Below are 17,629 nucleotides of genomic sequence, written 5' to 3'. Positions count from 1 at the left end.
TGCTTATTATATTAATTTTTTATTCAATATTTTCTCATAATATTAATATTTTATTCATTATTTTCTCATAATATCATTTTTTTTATTCAATATTTTCTCATAATATTAATATTTTATTCATTATTTTCTCATAATATCAATTTTTTATTCAATATGTGCTTATTATATTAATTTTTTATTCAATATTTTCTCATAATATTAATATTTTATTCAATATTTTCTCCTAATATCATTTTTTTTATTCAATATTTTCTCATAATATTAATATTTTATTCAATATTTTCTCATAATATTAATATTTTATTCAATATTTTCTCATAATATCAATTTTTTATTCAATATGTGCTTATTATATTAATTTTTTATTGAATATTTTCTCATAATATTAATATTTTATTCAATATATTCTCATAATATCAATTTTTTGTTCAATATGTGCTTATTATATGAATTTTTTATTCAATATTTTCTCATAATATTAATATTTTATTCAATATTTTCTCATAATATCAATTTTTTATTGAATATGTGCTTATTATATTAATTTTTATTGAATTTTTTCTCATTATAATTATGTTTTATTCAACATTTTCTCATAATATTAATGTTTTATTTAATATTTTCTGATCATATTAATTATTTATTAAAGGTTATCTCATAATATTAATGTTTTATTCAATATTTCCTCACAATATTAATATTTTATTCAATATTTTCTCATTATATTACTTGTTTATTCAATATTTTCTCATCATATTATTTTTTTATGCAATATTTGATCATAATATTAATGTTTTATTCAATATTCTCTCATTATATTCATTATTTATTCAATATTTTATCATAATATTAATGTTTTATTCAATATTTTCTTATTATATTAATTTTTTGTTCAATATTTTCTCATAATATTAATGTTTTGTTCAATATTTTCTTATTATATTAATATTTTATTCAATATTTCTTTCATAATATTAATGTTTTATTACAATATTTTCTCATTATATAATTTTTTTATTCAATATTTGATCATAATATTAATGTTTTATTCAATATTTCTTTCATAATATTAATGTTTTATTCAATATTTTCTCATTATATTAATTATTCAATATTTTATCATAATATTAATGTTTTATTCAATATTTTCTTATTATATTAATTTTTTGTTCAATATTTTCTCATAATATTAATGTTTTGTTCAATATTTTCTTATTATATTAATATTTTATTCAATATTTCTTTCATAATATTAATGTTTTATTACAATATTTTCTCATCATATTATTTTTTTATTCAATATTTGATCATAATATTAATGTTTTATTCAATATTTTCTGATTATATTAATTTTTTATACAACATTTTATCATAATATTGATGTTTTATTTAATATTTTCTCATTATATTAATTTTTTATTCAATATTTTCTCATTATATTATCTTTTATTCAATATTTTCTCATAATAATGTTTTAGTCAATATTTTCTTATTATATTAATTTTGTATTAAATATTTTATCATAATATTAATGTTTTATTCAATATTTTCTTATTATATTAATTTTTATTGAATATTTTCTCATAATATTAATGTTTTATTCAATATTTACTCATTATATTAATTTATTATTGAATATTTTATCATAATATTAATGTTTTATTCAATATTTGATCATAATATTAATGTTTTATTCAATATTTTCTTCTAATATTAATGGTTTTATTCAATATTTTCTTATTATATTATTTTTTTTTCAATATGTTCTTTTTATATTAATTTTTATTTAATATTTTCTGATCATATTAATTTTTTGTTCAATATTTTCTGATAATATTTATGTTTTATTTAATATTTTCTCATCATACTAATTTTATATTCAATATTTTATAATAATAGTAATGTTTTATTCAATATTTCCTTATAATATTAATTTTTTATTCAATAAGTGCTTATTATATTAATTTTTGATTCAATATTTTCTGATCATATTTATTTTTTATTCAATATTTTCTCATAATATTAATATTTTATTCATTATTTTCTCATAATATCAATTTTTTGTTCAATATGTGCTTATTATATGAATTTTTTATTGAATATTTTCTCATAATATTAATATTTTATTCAATATTTTCTCATAATATCAATTTTTTATTCAATATGTGCTTATTATATTAATTTTTTATTGAATACTTTCTCACAATATTAATATTTTATTCAATATTTTCTCATAATATCAATTTTTTATTGAATATGTGCTTATTATATTAATTTTTTATTGAATACTTTCTCACAATATTAATATTTTATTCAATATTTTCTCATAATATCAATTTTTTATTCAATATGTGCTTATTATATTAATTTTTTATTCAATATTTTCTCATTATAATTATGTTTTATTCAATATTTTCTCATAATATTAATGTTTTATTCAATATTTTCTCATCATATTAATGTTTTATTCAATATTTTCTCATAATATTAATGTGTAATTCAATATTTTCTCATCATATTAATTTCATATTCAATATGTTATTATAATATTAATCTTTTATTCAATATTTTATCATTATATTTATTTTTATGCAATATGTTCTAATATTATTAATTTTTTATTGAATATTTTCTTATTATATTAATTTGTTATTCAATATTTTCTTATTATATTAATTTTTTATTCAATATTTTGTCATAATATTAATGTTTTATTCTATATTTTCTGTTCATATAAATTCTTTTTCAATATTTTATCATAATATTAATGTTTTATTCAATATTTTTTGATCATTTTAATTATTATTTAATATTTTCTCATAATATCAATGTTTTATTCAATATTGCCTAATGATATTAATTTTTATTCAATATTTTCTGATCATATTAATTTTTTTTTCAATATTTTCTCATAATATTAATGTTTTATTCAATATTTTCTGATAATATGGATTTTACATTTAATATTTTCTCATAATATTAATGTTTTATTCAATATTTTATCATAATATTAATGTTTAATTCAATATTTTCTGACCATATTCATCTTTTATTCTATATTATTTTACAATATTAATGTTTTATTCAATATTTTCTTATTATACTAATTTTTTATTCAATATTCTCTTATCATATTAATTTTTTATTGGAAATTTTTTCATTATATTAATTTTCTATTTAATATTTTCAGATCATATTAATGTTTTATTCAATATTTTATAATATTAATATTTTATTCAATATTTTCTCATTGTATTATTTTTTTATTCAATATTAATCATAATATTAATCCTCATAATATTAATGTTTTATTCGATAGTTTCTTATTATATTAATTTTGTCTTACATATTTTCTCATGATATTAATTTTTTATTCAATATTGGATCATAATATTAATATTTTTTTCAATATTGTTTTATTGTATTAATTTTTTATTCAATATGTTCTCATTATATTAATTAGTTATTCAATATTTTCTCATAATATTAATGTTTTATTTTATATTTTCTGATCATATTAATTTTTTATTCAATATTTTCTCATAATATGAATATTTTATTCAATATTTTCTCATTATATTACTTGTTTATTTAATATTTTCTGATCATATTAAGTTTTTATTCAATATATTCTCATAATATTAATGTTTTATTCAATATTTTCTCATCATATTCATTTTTGGTTCAATATTTTATCATAATATTAATGTTTTATTCAATATTTTCTCATTATATTGATTATTTATTCAATATTTTATCATAATATTAATTTTTTATTCAATATTTTCTTATTATATTAATTTTTTGTTCAATATTTGATTATAATATTAATGTTTTATTGAATATTTTCTTATTATATTAATATTTTATTCAATATTTCTTTCATAATATTAATGTTTTATTCAATATTTTCTCATCATTTTTTTTTTTTTATTCAATATTTTCTCATAATATTAATGTTTTATTCAATATGTTCTCATTATATTAATTTTTTATTGAATATTTTCTCATAATATTAATGTTTTATTCAATATTTTCTTATTATATTAATTTTTTATTCAACATTTTATCATAATATTGATGTTTTAATATTTTCTCATTATATTAATTTTTTATTGAATATTTTCTCATAATAATAATGTTTTAGTCAATATTTTCTAATTATATTAATTTTTTATTCAATATTTTATCATAATATTGATGTTTTATTCAATAGTTTCTTATATTAATTTTTTATTGAATATTTTCTCATAATATTAATGTTTTATTCAATATTGTCTCATCATTTTTTTTTCAATATTTACTCATTATATTTATGTTTTTTTCTTTATTTGCTCCATGTTGTTGTGTTTGTTTGAACATTATATCTATTTTTTTATTTTTTCATTATATAATTTTTCAGTCAATATTTGCTAATCATATCTATGTTGTCTCTATTTGCGCATTATATTATATTTCTTTCAATATTTGGTCATCATATTTATGTTTTTTAAAAATTCAACATCATATCTATGTCTTTGTCTATATCGATATTGAGAAGGGTGATTTTACAATGGAGGAACTTCTTAATGTATTAAAGAAGACCAAGAATCTTAAAGCTGCAGGCTTAGATAACATACCTCCTGGAGTATGGAAGACAAGTGGTTTCAATGGCATACTTCTTAATTCATGCAATTCTGTATATAATCAAAAAATTATTAATATATGGAGGGAAGGATGCATACTTCCCTTCCCCAAGAAGGGTGACCTAAGCATACCAAGCAACTACAGAGGAATAACACTCACTCCTATTGCAGCAAAAATCTACTACTGCCATGCTTCTCAACTGTATCCAACCAAAGATCAAAGAAGTGCTCAGGAAGAACCAAAATGGATTGAAGGAGTCAAAGCAAAAAACATTGAGGCAGTCATGATCTTTGTAGATTTCTCCAAAGCATTCGACTCCGTACATAGAGGAAAAATGGCCAGCATATTAAAAGCATATGGCATTCCAAATGAAGTCATTAATGCTATCATGAGCACACTCAAGCAATGGTTAGGTCCCCAGAAGGGGACACTGAATTTTTCGACATCCGCCCTGGGGTTCTACAAGGAGATACTCTTGCCCCTTTTCTTTTCATTGTCTGTCTTGACTTTGTACTTCGCACCTCTGTTGATATACACAACATGCTAGGCTTCATCCTAAATGAATCCAGAAACAGACGTCATCAATCAGCACACATAACTGATGCAGATTACGCAGGCGATATTGCTTTGTTTGCAAACAACAATGCTGATGTGCAAACACTGTTACATAAGCTAGTAAAGTCATTGGTCTCCACATAAATGCGGATATGCAAAGTTTACGACTTTCAATGTGAAAGGAGAGATGAGGGCTTTGGTTGAATCAACACTGAAAGAAGTCGCTGAGTTTACGTATCCGGACAGCAACATAGTTTCCACACATACAGATTTCGGAATTTGCATCTCAAAAGCATGGACCGCATTGGATGGGCTACATTCAGTATGGACTTCAGGACTGGCTGACAAACTGAAAAGGCAATTCTTCAGGGCAGTGGTAGAGTCTGTCCTTGTTTACGGTGCTACAACCTGGACACTCACCAAAAGATTGGAAAGAAAACTAGACGGCACATACACCCGTATGCTAAGAACAATATTAAATATATCTTGGCAAAATCATCTCACGAAGCAGCAACTTTATGGCAACCTACCTGCCATATCTAATACCATCAGAGAAAGACGCCTACGATTTGCCGGTCATTGTCTGAGTAGCAAACATGAATTGGTGAGTGATGTATTGCTATGGACTCCACGACACGGACACGCAAGCAGAGGATGACTTACATCCACGTACATCCAACAAATAGCACACGACGCCAACTGTGAACCTGAAGATCTGAGGCAACTGATGGTAGACAAGAAACTCTGGAGAGGAAGAGTCACATTGGTCCGGGCAAGGAGCCCGTGATGATGATGATGATGATGATGATGATGATGATGATGTCTATATTTGCTTAATATATTAATGTTTTTGTCCATATTTGCTCATCATGTTTATGTTTTTGTCAATATTTGCTCATCATATCTTATTTTTGAGTCGAACTGTTATTAATCATTATCCCCATATCTGTTGCACCAGTTTTAGACTTTTTTCTTTAAGTTTAAGATTATTACAATGCTGACTCCACATATGACAATGCGTTGTTTTGATGTCCATTTCTGGCATTTTTAAAGGTTTCCATTAACTTATTGTTAAGTCTTTTGTTGTACTGCATTTTGCATTGCTGTGACAGTTGAGTCTCATCAAGATTCCTTCATTATCCCCATATATTATAAAAGAGGTGCAGTTTTTCCCTCTGGACAAAAATAGGTTTTCATCAACAGATTCTACAACTTTTTTTTATGTCTGCATTATTAGCCACTATCTATAGAACGAAATTTTTGCCACATTCATTCGTCATATTAAAACCCTACATTATAACCCAGGAGTTGCATTATCAGTACCGCCATTAGCATTAGAGGAAGTAGTTCCTATTTTTCCCTCTACTTCATAACTGCTCCTACTGCCACCACTATACATCACATAAAATTACACACAATAGCCTTATTAACTGAATCATAACCGCATAGAAATAGCATTTATTTTCAATTCGCAGATTTACAAAATAATGATTGTTCCCTTCACAAATTCCACCCTTTCTCATTGGCTGCCAGCTGTTATCCTCTCATTTCACAATCAAAATCCTATACAAAAAAAACGAACACAAACGACGACGAACAAAACAAGTATCACGCCAATTTTATACACACATGACACCACTATCAAAGGAAGATTGTTTACTTTTTTTCTTTTTTTCACTCGCATACACTTAAACAGAACCCTAATTGAAAAATTCTTGGTTTGGTACAGTTTGTCATCTCTCTCTCTCTCTCTCTCTCTCTCTCTCTCTCTCTCTCTCTCTCTCTCTCTCTTCCTTTGTCTCTCTCTCTCTCTCTCCATTTGATCAAATAGCTTTCTTTTTCTTTTTATTTTGGATATCGCGATCAAATTAAGTGAAATTTTTCGTTCGTAGAATTACAGTCCATTACGAGTATGTGTCATGTAACTTCTTTCCAGTATTTACAGTTAGGCATTGACTTAACTGTATATTTTTTTCTTCTTCACATGCTACAAACAAAATACATACACAAACTCTGCCCATATTTATTGTTGTATGTCTAAATACGTAATTGTCACAGTTGCATTTTGATATTTGTGTGCAAATAAGTAATTATCTAAGTTGTATTTTGATCATTGTGTAAGTTGCGACCATATTTTTGTGTGTGTAAATAAGTAATTGTCAAAGTAAATTAGTATTTGAAAAAGTTGCAGTATCATCATTGTGTTTGTAAAAAAATTGTCAAAAGTGGATTTTGATTATTGTATGTATAAATAACTAAGTGGCAAATTTGCTATTTTATTGTTGTGTTAACAAGTAATTGTCAAAGTTGCATTTTGTTGTAAATAAGTTTTTGTCAAAGTTTCATTTTGTAAATAAGTATTTGTCAGAGTTGCATTTTGATCGTTGTATGAGTATATAAGTAATTTTAAAATGTGCACTTCAATTCTTGTGTGTGTAAATAAGTAAATATCAAATTTGCATTTTGATCAGTGTGTGTGTAAATAAATTTTTGTCAAAGTTGCATTTTGATTGGTATGTGTGTAAAGAAGTAATTGTCAAATTTGCAATTTGATTGCTGTTTGTTTTAATAAGTAATTGTCAAAGTTGCGATCTAAGATCGTTGTACATAAGTTTTTGTCAAAATTGCAATTTGATCTTTGTGTTTGTAAAAATGTATTTGTCGAAGTTGCATTTTGATTATTGTCTGCGTAAATAAGTTATTGTAAAATTTGCATTTTGATCTTTGTGTGTGTAAATAAGTATTTATCAAATTTGCAATTTGATTGTTGTGTGTGTACATAAGTAATTTGTCAAATTTGCATTTTCATTATTATATGTGTAAATAAGTAATTGTAAAATTTTCATGTGTAAATAAGTAATTGTAAAATTTTCATGTGTAAATAAGTAATTGTAAAATTTTCATTTTGTGTCTAAACTAGGAATTATCAAAGTTGCATTTTGATCTTTGTGTGTAAAAATGCATTGCTTTGATCGTTCTATGTGTGAATAAGTAATTTTAAAAGTTGATTTTTGATTGTTGTGCGTGTTAATAAGTTATTGTAAAAGTTGATTTTTGATTGTTGTGTGTGTTAATAAGTTATTGTAAAAGTTGAATTTTGATTGTTGTGTGTGTTAATAAGTTATTGTAAAAGTTGATTTTTGATTGTTGTGTGTGTTAATAAGTTATTGGAAAAGTTGATTTTTGATTGTTGTGTGTGTTAATAAGTTATTGTGGAAGTTGCATTTTGATTGTTGTTTGTGTAAATAAGTATTTGTCTAAACTGCATCCATATTGTTATGTGTGTAAAAAAGTAATTGTCAAAGTAGCATTTTGATTTTTTTGTGTGTAAATAAGTACTTGTTAAAGTTGCATTTTAATCGTTGTGTTTGTAAAAAAATTGTCAAAGTTGCATTTTGATTGTTGTTTGTGTAAATAATTAAGTGCAAATGTGCTATTTTATTGTTGCATTAAGTAAAAGTTGCATTTTGAGCGTTGTGTGTGTACATAATTAACAATAAAATTTGTGTTTCAAATTTTGTGTGTAAATAAGTAATTGTATAGTTGCATTTTGAGTGATGTAAATAAGTTTTTGTCAAAATTGTATTTTGATCTTTGTGTGTGTAAATAAGTTATTGTCAAAGTTGCATTTTAATTGTTCTGTGTGTAAATAAGTAATTGTCAAATTTGCATCTTGATATTAATACTTGTAAATATGTAATTGTAAAATTGCATTTCGATTTTTGTGTGTGTAAAAATGCATTTGTCAAGGTTGCATTTTGACTGTTGTATGTTTAAATAAGTAATTGTAAAAGCTGTATTTTGATCGTTATATGTAAAAATAAGTAATTGTAAAAGCTGTATTTTGATCGTTTGTGTGTAAAAAAAGTAATTGTATGTGGAAACTTTCTCCACTGAAAGGTAGAGGTTAACAAGGATTTTGCAACAATGGTTTGTTGCGATCTGTGACTAAGTAAAAATTGTAGAACCTTGTCGGTCTGGTAATAAGGGTAACGATTCAATTTCCTTCAACTCCAATCCCAAACTGAAATCACAACCAAAATTTAGTTCACTCCATCCCTCTTATAATCCAGTTAGCCAATCAAATAAGTTAAACGTAACAACTACCAATATAAAAAGAGTCATCACCCACACAAAAGGTTTCTGCTGCCACTCTTCCTGAGAGTCGCAGGTAAGTGCTTCAAGTTTTCTCAACATGTAAAAAGTGCATTTTGATCGTTGTGTAAATAAGTTTTTGTCAGTTGTATTTTGATCGTTGTGTGTAAATAAGTAATTTTCAAAGTTGCATTTTTGATCATTGCTTTTGTACATAATTATTTGTCAAAATTCCATTCTGATCGTTGTGTACATAAATAAGTTTTTGTCAGTTGTATTTTGATTGTTGTTGTGTGTTTAAAAAAGTAATTGTTGTGTGTGTTAATAGGTAATTGTGGAATTTACATGTTGATTGTTGTTTGTATAAATAATTAATTGTCGAAGTTGCAGTTTGATTGTTTTTTGTGTAAATTAGTAATTGTCAAATTCTCATTTTGATTGTCATTTATGTAAATAATTGTCAAAATAACATTTTTATTATTGCATGTTTAAATACGTAATTGTCAAAGTTGTATTTTGATATTTGTGTGCAAATAAGTAATTATCTAAATTGCATTTTTATAGTTGTGTGTGTAAACAAGTAAGTGCCAAATTCGCTATTTTATTATTATTTTAATAAGTAATTGTCAAAGTTTGCTTTTAATCGTAGTAAATACGTTTTTGTCAAAGTTTCATTTTGATCTTAATGTATGTAAAAATCTATTTGTCAAAGTTACATTTTTATACATTGTATGAGTGCATAGGAAATTGTAAAATTTGCATTTCGATTCTTGTGTGTGTAAAAAAGTAAACATCAAATTTGCATTTTCATCAGTGTGTGTAAATAAATTTATGTCAAAGTTGCATTTTCATTTTGGCGTGTGTAAAGAAGTGATTTTCAATTTTTTCTTTTCATCGTTGTATGTGTACATAAGTAATCATCACAGTTGATTCTTGATCGTTGTGTGTGTGAATAACTTTTTGGCTGAAGTTGCATTTTGACTGTTGCATGTTTACATAGGTAATTGTTCAAATATGCATTTTTGTCAGTGTGTGTTAATATAGGTAATTGTTCAAAATTGCATTCTTGTCAACGTCTGTTTACATAGGTAATTGTTTAAAATTACATGTTTGTCAGTGTGTGTTAATATAGGTAATTGTTAAAAATTGCATTTTTGTCAGTGTGTGTTTACATAGGTAAAAGTTCAAAATTGCATTTTTTTCAGTGTGTGTTTACGTAGGTAATTGTTCAAACTTGCATTTTTATTAGTGTGTGTTTACATAGGTAATTGTTCAAAATTGCATTTTTATTAGTGTGTGTTTACATAGGTAATTGTTCAAAATTACATGTTTATCAGTGTGTGTTTACATAGGTAATTGTTCAAAATTGCATTTTCCTCAGTGTCTGTTTACATAGGTAATCAATTGTTCAAAATGGCATGTTTGTCAGTGTGTATTTATATAGGTAATTGTCAAAACTTCCATTTTTGTCGTTGGCTGTTTACATAGGTAATTGTTTAAAATTGGATTTTTATCAGTGTGTGTTTACTTAGGTAATTGATCAAAATTGGATTTTTATCGGTTTGTGTTTATATAGGTAATTGATCAAAATTGCATTTGTGTCAGTGTGTTTATACATAGGTAATTGTTCAAAATTGGATTTTTGTCGGTGGCTTTTTACATAGGTAATTGTTGAAAATTGCATTTTTATCAACTTGTGTTTACATAGGTAATTGTTCAAAATTGTATTTTTGTGAGTGTGTGTTTACATAAGTAATTGTTCAATATTGCATTTTTGTCAGTATCTGTTCACATAGGTAATTGTTCAAAATTGCATTTTCGTCAGTGTGTGTTTACATAGGTAATTGTTGAAAATTGCATTTTTATCAGTGTGTGTTTACATAGGTAATTGTTAACAATTGCATTTTTGTCAGTGTGTGTTTACATAGGTAATTGTTCAAAATTGCATTTTTATCAGTGTGTGTTTACATAGGTAATTGTTCCAAATTGCATTTTCGTAAGTGTGTGTTATGTAAGTAATTGTTAAAAATTGCATTTTTATAAGTGTGTGTTAATATAGGTAATTGTTCAAAATTGCATTTTCGTTAGTTTGTGTTTACATAGGTAATTGTTAAAAAATATATTTTTATAAGTGTGTGTTTACATGGGTAATTGTTTAAAATTATAATTTTGTCGGTGTGTTTACATAGGTAATTGTTCAAAATTGGATTTTTTTCAGTGTGTGTTTACATAGGTAATAGTTCAACATTGGATTTTTGTCAGTGTGTGTTTACATAAGTAATTGTTTAAAATTGCATTTTTGTCAGTGTGTAGTTACATAGGTTATTGTTCAAATTGCAATTATGTCTCTGTGTGTTTACATATGTAATTGAGCAGATTGCATTTTTGTCTGTTTGTGTTTGCATAGCTTATTGTGGCAATTGCATTTTCGTCAAAGTGTGTTTACATAGGTAATAGTGCAAAGTACATTTTTGTCAGTTTGTGTTTATATAGGTAATTGTTCAAAATCGCCTTTGTATCATTGTTCAAAATTGCATTTTTATCAGTGTGGGTTTACATAGGTAATTGTTCAAAATTGCATTTTTGCCAGTGTGTGTTTACACAGTTTATTGTTCAAAATAACATGTTTATCAGTGTGTGTTTACATAGGTAATTGGTCAAAATTTCATTTTCGTCAGTGTCTGTTTACATAGGTAATCAATTGTTCAAAATTGCATGTTTGTCAGTGTGTATTTATATAGGTAATTGTCAAAACTTCCATTTTTTTCGTTGGCTGTTCACATATGTAATTGTTCAAAATTGGATTTTTATAAGTGTGTGTTTACATAGGTAAATGTTAAAATTGCATTATTGTCAGTATATGTTTACATAGGTGATTGTTCAAAATTGCAATGTTGTCAGTGATAGTTTACATAGGAAATTGTTAAAAATTGGATTTTTGTCGGTGTGTATTTGTTCAAAATTGCATTCGTATCAAAGTCTGTTAATATAGGCAATTGTTCAAAATTGCATTTTTATCAGTTTGTGTTTACATAGGTAATTGTTCAAATTGCATTTTTGCCAGTGTGTGTTTACATAGGTAATGGTTTAAAATTGGATTTTTTTCAGTGTTTGTTTACATTGGTTATTGTTAAAATTGTATTTTTATCAGTGTGTGTTTACATAGGTAATTGTTAGAAATTGCAATTCTGTCAGTGTGTGTTTACATGGGTAATTGTTCAAATTGCATACTTATCAGTGTATATTTACATAGGTTATTGTTCAAAATTGCAATTTTGTAAGTATCTGTTTACATAGGTAACTGTTCAAAATTGCATTTTTCAGTGTCTGTTTAAATAGGTAATTGTTCAAAATTGGATTTGTATCAGTGTCTGTGTACATAGGTAATTGTTCAAAATCGCAATTTTGTCAGTGCCTGTTTACATAGGTAATTGTTCAAAATTGGATTTTTATCAGTGTGTGTTTACATAGGTAATTGTTCAAAATTGGATTTTTATCAGTGTGTGTTTACATAGGTAATTGTTCAAAATTCCATTTTTGTCGGTGGCTGTTTACATTGGTAATTTTTCAAAATTGCATTTTAATCAGTGAGTGTTTACATATGTAATTGTTCAAAATTGCATTTTTGTTTGTGTGTATTTATATAGGTAATTGTTCAAAATTGCATTTTTATAAGTGCATGTTTATATAGGTAATTGTTCAAAATTGGATTTTTGTCAGTGCGTCTTTACATAGGTAATTGTTCAAAATTGCATTTTTTTCGGTGGCTTTTTACATAGGTAATTATTCAAAATTGGATTTTTATTGGTGTCCATTTACATAGGTAATTTTTCAAATTGCAATTTTGTCAGTGTGTGTTTCCATAGGTGATTGTTAAAAAATGCATTTTTATCAGTGTGTATTTACATAGGAAATTGTTCAAAATTGCACGTTTTTCAATGTGTGTTTACATAGATAATTGTTAAAACTCGCATTTTTATCAGTGTGTGTTTACATAGGTAACTGTTCAAAATTGCATTTTTTACAATGCCTGTTTACGTAAGTAATTGTTCAAAATTGCATTTTTGTCTTTGTTTAAATAGGTAATAGTTCAAAATTGCATTTTTATCAGTGTGTGTTTACATAGGTAATTGTTCAAAATTGCATTTTTATCAATGTGTGTTTAAATAGGAAATTGTTCAAAATTGCATTTGTGTCAGTGTGTGTTTACATAGGTAATAGTTCAAACTCGCATTTTTTCCAATGTATGTTTACATACATGATTGTTCAAAATTGCATTTGTGTCAAAGTGTGTTTACATAGGTAATTGTTCAAAATTGCATTTGTTTCAGTGTGTGTTTACATAGGTAATAGTGCAAAATTGGAGTTTTTTAATGTATGTTTACGTAGGTAATTATTCAAAATTGCATTTTTATCAGTGTGTGTTTACATAGGTAATTGTTCACAATTGCAGTTTGTCAGTGTGTGTTTATTATAGGTAATTTTTCAAAATTGGATTTTTTTGGTGACTGTTTACATAGGTAATTGTTCAAATTGCATTCTGATCAGTTTGTATTTACATAGGTTATTGTTATGTCTCTGTGTGTTTAAATAGGTAATTGTGCAGATTGCATTTTTGTCAGTTTGTGTTTACATAACTAACTGTTGAGATTGTTGTCTGAGTGTGTTTACATAGGTAATTATGCAAAATACATTTTGTCAGTGTGTGTTAATATAGGTAATCGTCCAAAATTGCCTTTTTCTCAGTGTGTGTTTACATAGGTAATTGTTCAAAATTTGATTTTTATTAGTGTGTGTGTATATAGGTAATTGTTAAAAATTGAATTTGTATCAGTGTGTGTTAATATAGGTAATTGTCCAAAATTGCCTTTTTCTCAGTGTTTGTTTACATAGGTAATTGTTCAAAATTATATTTTTATTAGTGTGTGTTTACATAGGTAATTGTTCAAATTGCATTCTTGTCAGTGTGTATTTACATAAGTTATTTTTCAAAATTGCAATTTTGTCAGTGTCTCTTTACAAAGGTAATTGTTCAAAATTGCATGTTTGTCAGGGTGTGTTTACATACATAATTGTTCAAAATATGATTTTTGTCAGTGGCTGTTTACACAGGTAATTGTTAAAAATTGCATATCCATCAGTGTGTATTTACATAGGTAATTGTTCAAAATTGCATTCTTGTCAACGTCTGTTTACATAGGTAATTGTTCAAAATTACATGTTTGTCAGTGTGTGTTAATATAGGTAATTGTTCAAAATTGCATTTTTGTCAGCGTGTGTTTACATAGGTAATAGTTCAAAATTGCATTTTTTTTCAGTGTGTGTTTACGCAGGTAATTGTTCAAAATTGGATTTTTGTAAGTGTCTGTTTACATAGGTAATTGTTCAAAATTGGATTTTTTTCGATGTGTGTTTACATAGGTAATTGTTCAAAATTGCATTTTTGTCAGTGTGTGTTTACATAGGTTATTGTTCAAAATTGCATTTTTATCAGTATCTGTTTACATAGGTAATTGTTCAAAATTGGATTTTTGTAAGTGTCTGTTTACATAGGTTATTGTTCAAAATTGCATTTTTTCAGTCTTTGTTAATATAGGGAATTGTTCAAAATTGGATTTTTATCAATGTGTGTTTACACAGGTAATAGTTTAACATTGGATTTTTGTAAGTGTGTGTTTACATAGGTAATTGTTAAAAATTGCCTTTTTGTCAGTGTGTGTTTATTATAGGTAATTGTTAAAAATTGGATTATTGTCGGTGACTGTTTACATAGGTAATTATTAAAAATTGGATTATTGTCGGTGACTGTTTACATAGGTAATTGTTAAAAATTGGATTATTGTCGGTGACTGTTTACATAGGTAATTGTTAAAAATTGGATTATTGTCGGTGACTGTTTACATAGGTAATTGTTAAAAATTGGATTATTGTCGGTGACTGTTTACATAGGTAATTGTTAAAAATTGGATTATTGTCGGTGACTGTTTACATAGGTAATTGTTAAAAATTGGATTATTGTCGGTGACTGTTTACATAGGTAATTGTTAAAAATTGGATTATTGTCGGTGACTGTTTACATAGGTAATTGTTAAAAATTGGATTATTGTCGGTGACTGTTTACATAGGTAATTGTTAAAAATTGGATTATTGTCGGTGACTGTTTACATAGGTAATTGTTAAAAATTGGATTATTGTCGGTGACTGTTTACATAGGTAATTGTTAAAAATTGGATTATTGTCGGTGACTGTTTACATAGGTAATTGTTAAAAATTGGATTATTGTCGGTGACTGTTTACATAGGTAATTGTTAAAAATTGGATTATTGTCGGTGACTGTTTACATAGGTAATTGTTAAAAATTGGATTATTGTCGGTGACTGTTTACATAGGTAATTGTTAAAAATTGGATTATTGTCGGTGACTGTTTACATAGGTAATTGTTAAAAATTGGATTATTGTCGGTGACTGTTTACATAGGTAATTGTTAAAAATTGGATTATTGTCGGTGACTGTTTACATAGGTAATTGTTAAAAATTGGATTATTGTCGGTGACTGTTTACATAGGTAATTGTTAAAAATTGGATTATTGTCGGTGACTGTTTACATAGGTAATTGTTAAAAATTGGATTATTGTCGGTGACTGTTTACATAGGTAATTGTTAAAAATTGGATTATTGTCGGTGACTGTTTACATAGGTAATTGTTAAAAATTGGATTATTGTCGGTGACTGTTTACATAGGTAATTGTTAAAAATTGGATTATTGTCGGTGACTGTTTACATAGGTAATTGTTAAAAATTGGATTATTGTCGGTGACTGTTTACATAGGTAATTGTTAAAAATTGGATTATTGTCGGTGACTGTTTACATAGGTAATTGTTAAAAATTGGATTATTGTCGGTGACTGTTTACATAGGTAATTGTTAAAAATTGGATTATTGTCGGTGACTGTTTACATAGGTAATTGTTAAAAATTGGATTATTGTCGGTGACTGTTTACATAGGTAATTGGTAAAAATTGGATTTTTGTTTGTGGCTGATTAGATAGGTAATTGCTTAAAATTGAATTTGTATCAGTGTTTGTTTACATAGGTAATTGTTTAAATGGTATTTTTGTCAGTGTGTGTTTACATATGTAATTGTTCAAATTTTATTTTCATCAGTGTGTGTTTACATAGGTAATTGTTTTAATTGCAATTATGTCAATGTGTGTTTACATAGGTAATTGTGCAGATTGCATTTTGTCAGTTTGTGTTTACATAGGTAATTGTTCAAAATTGCATTTTTCTCAGTGCGTGTTTACATAGGTAATTGTTCAAAATTACATTTTGATCAGTGTGTGTTTACATAGGTAATTGTTCAAAATTTTATTTTTATCAGTGTGTGTTTACATAGGTAATTGTTCAAAATTGCATTATTGTCAGTGTGTGTTTACATAGGTAATTGTTCAAAATTGCATTATTGTCAGTGTGTGTTTACATAGGTAATTGTTCAAAATTTTATTTTCATCAGTGTGTGTTTACATAGGTAATTGTTTTAATTGCAATTATGTCAATGTGTGTTTACATAGGTAATTGTGCAGATTGCATTTTGTCAATTTGTGTTTACATAGGTAATTGTTCAAAATTGCATTTTTCTCAGTGCGTGTTTACATAGGTAATTGTTCAAAATTACATTTTGATCAGTGTGTGTTTACATAGGTAATTGTTCAAAATTTTATTTTTATCAGTGTGTGTTTACATAGGTAATTGTTCAAAGTTGCATTATTGTCAGTGTGTGTTTACATAGGTAATTGTTCAAAATTTTATTTTTATCAGTGTGTTTACATAGGTAATTGTTCAAAATTGCATTTTTTCAGCGTGATTTTACATAAGTAATTATTCAAAATTACTTTTTTGAGTGTGTTTACATAGGTAATTGTGCAAAATGGCACGTTTATCAGTTCGTGTAAATAAGTATTTATCAATGTTGAATTCTTATTGTGTACGTAAATTAGTATTTTTCACAGATGCATTTGTTAACATTGTGTGTGTAAAACTAATTGTCTGCTTTCTTACTTAAGTTTACTGAATTTATGCAGTTTTAAAAGTTTTTATGTTTGTTATTTTGTATGTAGACTCTACTTAGCTTTCTACTGTTAATGTTTAATAATCTCTTTGAGTTTCTTTTCCCTGTAAAATTTAATATGATATTTTTCAAATGATTTTTTGATATGTTCACTTTATGCTGGCTCCTGATTAGGATCTTCCAAGTGACTTTATTTTGGCACAGAGAGTGTCATTCCACTTCTCCTAATTTATTTATTGTTTTTAATATGAAGCATGTGTTTCATTCTATTCGAAATTTGTAATT

At 25.5% G+C, this 17,629-nt stretch overlaps 1 protein-coding gene across 6 annotated transcripts in view; it reads right to left on the bottom strand.

Annotated features, from left to right (window-relative positions):
• Nucleotides 1–17,629, bottom strand: part of LOC145256392 (echinoderm microtubule-associated protein-like 6) — a 902,875-nt gene that overhangs the window by 73,916 nt on the left and 811,330 nt on the right. The gene's annotated exons all lie outside the window — the stretch shown is intronic.

This window comes from Euprymna scolopes, chromosome 32 (assembly GCF_053919585.1).
Source record: "Euprymna scolopes isolate OS-2025 chromosome 32, ASM5391958v1, whole genome shotgun sequence".
In the NCBI taxonomy this organism is placed as follows: domain Eukaryota; kingdom Metazoa; phylum Mollusca; class Cephalopoda; order Sepiida; family Sepiolidae; genus Euprymna; species Euprymna scolopes.
The sequence above is the reverse complement of the archived record's forward strand: the minus strand, read 5'-3'. Positions and strand labels throughout refer to the sequence as shown.